Raw genomic sequence first — 7,624 nt, forward strand, 5'->3', positions numbered from 1 at the left:
ACTTGAGCTTCACTAGTCACATCTCTACTCTTTGTTTATTTTGATGTGCATAATCATGTTAAAGCTTGTGTTTTTGATTATAAGTGAGTAGTTAGGTTGTTGGAGCTAGGGTGAAAGCCCTAGCCAATCTTGTATGACATTGATGTAAATATTGTGTTTGATGCACTTTTCATTAGCACTCTAATATGCTAGTTCAAGAGTTGAACATTCATGCTTAAACTTAATCTATTTGATATGTTTGCTTGCCATGACATGATGAATGATTAGGGCTTGATTAACCTTAGTTGTTTGTAGCATGATAGCATATCATATGTGTATATTAGAGTTATGAACTACAATCACTTAGAGATAAGCATGGTTGGTTTGCATGATTTATTCATCTTCAAACTTTATGCACTTAGAATAATGCATTTCATACTTAACAGGATTCACTTGCATGACTTAAGTAGTTAGGTACTACGTCCAAGAGGGGTTACATGATACCAACAAAGGAGATTGTCCCTTGTCATACTCGAGAAGATACAAAGAGAGAAATTGGCTAGTTAGAGTGACATCATTCATTTTAAAAGCATCATAGTTCACAAGAGAATCTAGAGGTGGAGATCTTAAGTCCTAACTCTCATTCATTTCTTCATATCTAGTTTATCATAGCCTAGTTTACATTTCACATAATCATTTAATTTTTAAAAGTAATGCCACCTCCAAAAAAAATTTGAATCACTACACCATCTTGCATATATCTACCATGAATTTGGGTTCACTAGTGAGACTTGATTTGTGACTTGTACATTTGCATATTCTTCTAACATCCCTTAAATTTTCCTAGCTAGAAAGAGTTTTCCAATCCCTTAGGTACGATATCTCCTACTCACAATCTCACTATACTATAACTTGGCCCTTATACTTGAGGGTGACCTTTGGTTCAACACTTACCAAATCTCTACCATATTTGAATAGCGTCAAAGCAAGAAGGCAATTTATTTGAATAAAAATATTGAGATTGCATAAATGTAATTTATTTCTTTTGGGAAATAATTAGGATGAAATGAATATTAAGAAAAAATTTTATTTTCGATATATGCGAAGCACATTCTAAATAGATGTATCATATATCTCCAAAGAGAGGTAATTATGGTAAAAAATGAAGCAGGCTATAATGACAAAATTAACCCTAAAAATATGATCATGTTACGGGAGAATTGCTATTCTACCCTTGTGTGTGTCTTAGCCTAATAGGTTTCCTGTTATGAGATAGATTAGCATCTCTGTAATAGATTATGACTCTGAATCATACGAGATTGTGGTTTTGTAATGCCTATATATAGGCCCCCATATCATTCAATAAAGACACAGTTATTTCATCAAGCATCACGTTATCATGCACTTTTCCCTAAAACCCAGAACTTTTAGAGCCCTAGAAAATTTTTTTCTTTCGCAGACCGCCTTTGTCTTCGGCCTCCGGCAACCTTCCCATTGGCGCTCCTCGTCGGCGAAAGCTCCTGCCGCTCCTCACCGCCTCTGCCCGCCGCACCTGCTGACCCTTGCAGCCCCCCTACAGTCCACGCAGACCTCCCTGCAACTCCCCCTGCAGTCCCTGCCGATCCCTGCAGCCCCTGCATGAAGCCCCGCAGCTCCGCAGGGTCTCCTCCGCAAAATCATCTTTTTTTTGCCCCGTAAGACCCCGCATCAAAGAATTCAACATGTCTACATGGAGCTTGCTTTCGAGAGCCGAGGGATCGAAGGCATGTTTGCCGACCCTCCTGCTGATTTCCCACCCATGGCCAAGACTCAAGCTCTCATCTTCATGAGACGTCATATCCATGTAACTCTCAAGAGGCAATACTTGAAGGTAAAAGATCTTAAAGAATTATGGGACAAACTACGCTTGCGGTACAATAACGTTCATGATAAGCTTCTCCCTAAATTAACCGTTAGATGGGATACCATCTGTCTATTTGACTATAAGAGAGTGGATGATTTCAATCAGGATATGCTATGTCTGAAATCCAATCTTGGCACCGTTGGTGTCATCAAGACCGACCTAGATCTTCCCAATAAGATATTGGACACATTTCCAATCAACTATGAGGTTCAAGCTCATACGTACGGCACTCATATAGAGGAAAGGAAGATCTGGTCTTTCGCCGACTTAATGGCACTCTTGGCTAAGAAGGAGAGGCATTCTGAGATCCTCCTCAACAACAACAATAGACATGTTGGCACTAAAATGATTTTTACGCCACAGTCTAACTATGGGAAAGCTCATAAGCAAAATAATTAATCAAGGAACGCTCCATACCAGCACCAAAACAACAACTCTCGTGGTGGGAGGCAACAAGGCGGGTCTCGGCCCAAGTCCAATACCTGGATTCGTGAGGGTGGCAGTGCCGCACCCTCCGGGGGAGGCCGTCCCCGTCCCAAACCTCAAGGAGGCCGTGTGCCTCCTCATGCCTCCACTTCCTGTAATGGCAAGTTTCCATGCTTCTAATGTGGCTCCTTCAAGCAAAGAGATGATCAAGGCATACTCCGCCTACAAGAACTTTCTATAACCTGAATCGAATCATGTGGATGAGGACCCTGAGATCAAGACTCACCACATCTCCATGAAGCTCGAGCCCCTTGTTTCCAAGGCTAAGCCTCTGGCCACTACCATGGATACTCCCGACTTTGATTAGTCGTTTTTAGCTTCTTCTAGCTTTATGATTTCAAGTATTGTTATGGCCGACCGCCATTGTTATTTTCATTGACTTTGTAATAGTATTTTGATTTTGGAATTAGAAGTTCATGTGTGATGTATTAAAGATTGGCATTCAATAAAATTTCTCAATTTCTTGTTTACAAGACGATCTTTTTGAGAATTATAATTACCTTACACTTAGCATGATGATCAACGTGTGCAACTCACGTGGTTTTTAAATTGGATGCTTTTGAGTTACATGAGACCCCAATAGCACTACATTGTGAATTTGGAAAACGGACCTCGGAACGTAAAAAATGACGTTGTTTGGCCTTTGGCCGTACCCGGTTACTGTTCCGGCGTTTCCGAAACATTTTCCGGCATTTTGGCCGCCTTCCGGCCACTTGTCGGCGGTTCCGGCGCCACCATCAGGTTTCTAACTACGTCCCCTGTCGGACCTACAGGTCTGGCCTCCTTACCGGCAGTTTTCCAACGATTTTTCGTCGTTTCTCGTCATTTTCCAGCATATTTCTAGCAGTTTTTGCTGCCATGTTTTCCTAGTCCAAATTTCACCCGGTTTGGAGTTCTTTTGACATGGTTTTCCGGTTAATTTTCCAGTTTTCTCCAAGTCTGTTATATGCATTCACCGATACTCTTTTTGTGTGTTTTAAAATCGTTTTTGGATGGTTTCTACCACCCTAGTTTACTGTTTGGTATTTCACTGCTTCAATACCATGTTTCCCAACTCTTTAGTTGAAGAATGTAGTACTATTGCCATGTCATAGATGTGATTTAGAATCTTATATGCTTTGGCATGCCCGACTCGGATAACCCTGGATGTGATATGATGATTAGAATTCTTAAGAATTCACATGGTCATCCATTTTTCAAGTCCCGGAAGCGATTGGAGGATCACCTCACCCGTGCTCTACATGGTGAGGATATGCCTACCCGTGCACAATACGGTGTGGCCGAGCCTGCCCCTCTCGGCAGTTCCACGGCTTTAACGCCGTCGGTGGCTGAATCCCCTCATTCACAGGAGCTTGTGAGGCCTCCCGTGCATTCTAATGCCTCCATGGAAATTTCTGATGCCCATCGCTCGTTTTGCAAAGCTTGTTCTCTTGCTAAATTTCAAGGAAGTTCTTCTTTTGCTAAGCTTCAACCGAGAACATTCCATTCTTACAATGTATCCAAGGTGATATTTTGTGGACCTATTCAACCAGAATGCGGGCCTTTATGATATTTTATGGTATTGGTTGATGCATCGACGCGTTGGTCACACGTCGCTTTGCTATCCACAAGGAATGCTGCATTTGCAAAGTTATTAGCTGAGATCATCAAACTTAGGGCTCACCACCCTGACTATCCTATTAAATCCATTCGTTTGTATAATACTAGAGAATTCACCTCCAAGAATTTTGATGATTACTGCATGTCTATTGCGATCAAAGTTGAACATTCTGTTCCTCATGTTCATTCACAGAATGATCTATCATAGGCTACCATCAAGCGTATTCAGCTTGTTGCTCGGGCAATAGTTATGGGTACTAACCTGCCAGTCTCTGCGTGGGGATATGCAGTGTTGCTTGCAGTGACACTTATTCATTTTAGACCTGCGGCTAACGTAGCGTTTAGTGCGTACCATATGGTAACTGGTTACGAACCCAATATTTGACACTTACGCATTTTTGGTTGCGCCGTATATGTGCCTATTACGCCTCCACTGCATACTAAGATGGGTCTTCAGAGATGATTAGGTATCTATGTTGGCTATAGTTCCCCAACGATTGTCCGCTACTTAGAACCAACCACCAGAGATCTCTTTATTGCGAGATTTGCAGATTGTCACTTTGATGAGACATGCTTCCCGTCGTTAGATGGAATGTTATCATTCCAAATGAACGTCAGGAATTGATGTGGTGTGTCCCCACTATGTCTCATTATGATCCCCGCACTGCTCAAAGTGATTTAGAAGTGCAACGCATTATCGACCTACAGAAAGTCGTTGATTCGATGCCCGACGGCTTTGTAGATATTGTTAAAGTGACGAGATTAAACATACCCGCTGCAAATGTACCAGCACAGTTGGATGTCCTGAAATACGGGCGTGGAAGACAGGCTCCTGGACCTAGCAACGTTGGCACCGTCCCTGACATTGGGACGTCAGGCATACGCGGCGGCGCCCCTTGTGGTGACGATGCCGAGATGGCCCGGCATGGAGCAGCTTCGGCCTCGGCTCCTCAAAGGAAAAGGGGGAGACTGATAAACTCTAGGGATTCAAAGCCTATAAAGAAGCGAATGACCAAGGCACAACGTGTAATCAACGATGAATCACCATCATATGAAGTTGTCTCTGATTACAGCTATGTCCATGAATCAACTCAAGTGTTACCGTGGGATGCTATGGAACCTTGTTTGATGCCAGAGAACAACGAAATCTTAGTGAACTTTACAAGTAAGCAGTCTGTCTGAAACCGAGCCACTACATGCATTGATGACATTTTCGTTTATTCCGTCGCACATGAGATCATATCTGAAGACGACGTTGAACCTCGCTCTGTAGCTGAATGCGAATGAAGAGTAGATTGGCCGAAGTGGAAGGAAGCAATCCAAGTAGAACATGACTCATTAGCGAAGAGAGAAGTCTTCGGAAAGGTTGAATTGACTCCAAGAGAAGTCAAACCAGTTGGACATAAAATGGGTCTTCGTTCGTAAGCGTAATGAGATGAACGAGATCGCGCGTTATAAAGCAAGACTTGTGGCGTAAGGATTCTCACAACGACCTGGCATTGACTATGTAGAGACATATTCTCTTGTTATGGACATCATTACCTTCCGCTATCTCATTAGTCTGGTAATGTCTGAAAGAGTAAACATGCAGCTTATGGATGTGGTCACAGCTTATCTCTATGAGGATCTTGACGCAGAGATATACATGAAAGCTCAAGAGGGACTACCTTTACCTCCATCAAGTGCCTCCAGACCATGGAGTGGTCATGCAATCAAATTACCTCGTTCGTTGTACGGGTTAAAGCAATCCGGAAGAATGTGGTACAATCGATTGCACAAGTACTTGAAAGAGAGAGGTTATAATAATAATGAACTATTCCCATGCGTGTTCATACAAAAGACAAATTCCGGATTCATGATTGTTGCGGCCTACGTTGATGACATGAATATAATTGGTACTCTTGATGAGATTGAATAGACCGTGTCTTATTTGAAGTCAGAATTTGAGATGAAGGACCTAGGGAGGACGAAATTTTGTCTTGGCCTTGAGCTTGTGCAAAGGGCCGACGGTATCTTAGTCCACCAGTCGAATTACATGCAGAAGATGCTTCGACGTTTCAATATGTATCTATGCAATCCATTGTCTACTCCCATGGTCATCCAAAGTCTAAATATCAAGAAGGATCCATTCAGTCCTAAAGAGGATGATGAAGAAGTTCTTGGTCCTGAAGTTCCAAACCTTAGTGCAATTGGGACAATATTGTATCTTGCTCATTGCACTAGACCAGACATATCTTTTGCAGTGAAAGCGCCTACGCTACAACATTGGAATGGAATCAAGCATTTGTTTCGGTACTTGAAAGGTTCCCTTGACATGGGATTGTTCTATCCTTACAATAGACAAAACACCATGGATGTGCCACCTCACACCGGCACCGCATGTAGCCCCGGCAGCACCACCGTACGCGGCAGAGCCACCGCCGGTAGCCACGGCGTCACGGAAGACCACGGTGCCGAGAGCAGCAACCGGTCCCATGCAGCTCTTTCCCCCGATGCAAAGACTCTAAACAATTTGTTAGTTGGTTATGCCAACGCAGGGTACCTCTCTGACCCTCACAAGGCTCGTTTTCAAATCGGTTATGTGTTTACCATTAGGAATACGGCGATCTCTTGAAGATCCACGAACAAAAGCGCTTGTTACTACTTCTTCGAATCACGCGGAGATCATCACTCTCCATGAAGCAGTTTCAAGAATGTGTTTGGCTATGATCACTCGTTCGTCATATTCGTGATTCCTGTGGATGATAGTCACATATTTATGTAACTTTTATTGTGTTAATTATTCCTTTTACTTAGCTATTTTGTAATATTTTTATATTTTTAATTAACTTTATTTGTTTTTAGATATTTTGAAGTGTAATAAAGAAGAAGAGAGAAGAAAGAGAGGGAAATTCAATTCCTAATTCGAATATCTTGATAATAGGGTTGGGATCGGTACGGTTTGGTTCGGATTCGGCCGATACCGATAATTTATTCGATTTCGGTTTCGGTTTAAGATCTTAAATTTGAAACTTAATACCGAACCGAACCCGTACATATCGATTAGGGATGGGTTCGGTTCGGTAAAATTGTACACTTTTACATGTATTTCTATCTATTTATAACTATTAACTGATGTAAATTAACATTCTATGTCTTTAAAAGTACATTGTAGACCTAAAAAACTAAAACAATATTGAAAATGGATATACCGAACCGTACCGTTTATAAAATATCGGTATTAGGTTCAGTACGGGACAAAGACATTTTACCGATTCGTCCCGACCTGTCGGTATTCGGTACGGGACGGTCGATTTCGGTACCATGTTTTTCGGTACCAACTCCCACCCCTTCTTGATAAGAAGAGAAAAATGCGAAATTCCGGTAATTTTCCGAGCACCACCATTTTTTGGTGTTGTCATGCATTTTCGGGCTATTTTATGGAGGAGTAAGGAAGGAGCAACACATTGTTCTATCACAACTAGATCACATCTTTTTAGTTGAGATTTAACTACACACATTTTTCTCTATTTCTCAAAAAATCATGGCTCCCTATTGTCTAAAAATCCACACATATATTATGTAAAAATCTGATTTTATTTTGGGTGTAATCACCACCTCTAGGTACATCACTTCTTTCTTTATCACCCAATTCCTCCATGATCATTCACTTCCTTC

The sequence above is a fragment of the Argentina anserina genome, chromosome 1 (assembly GCF_933775445.1).
Source record: "Argentina anserina chromosome 1, drPotAnse1.1, whole genome shotgun sequence".
NCBI classification, from domain to species: Eukaryota; Viridiplantae; Streptophyta; class Magnoliopsida; order Rosales; family Rosaceae; genus Argentina; species Argentina anserina.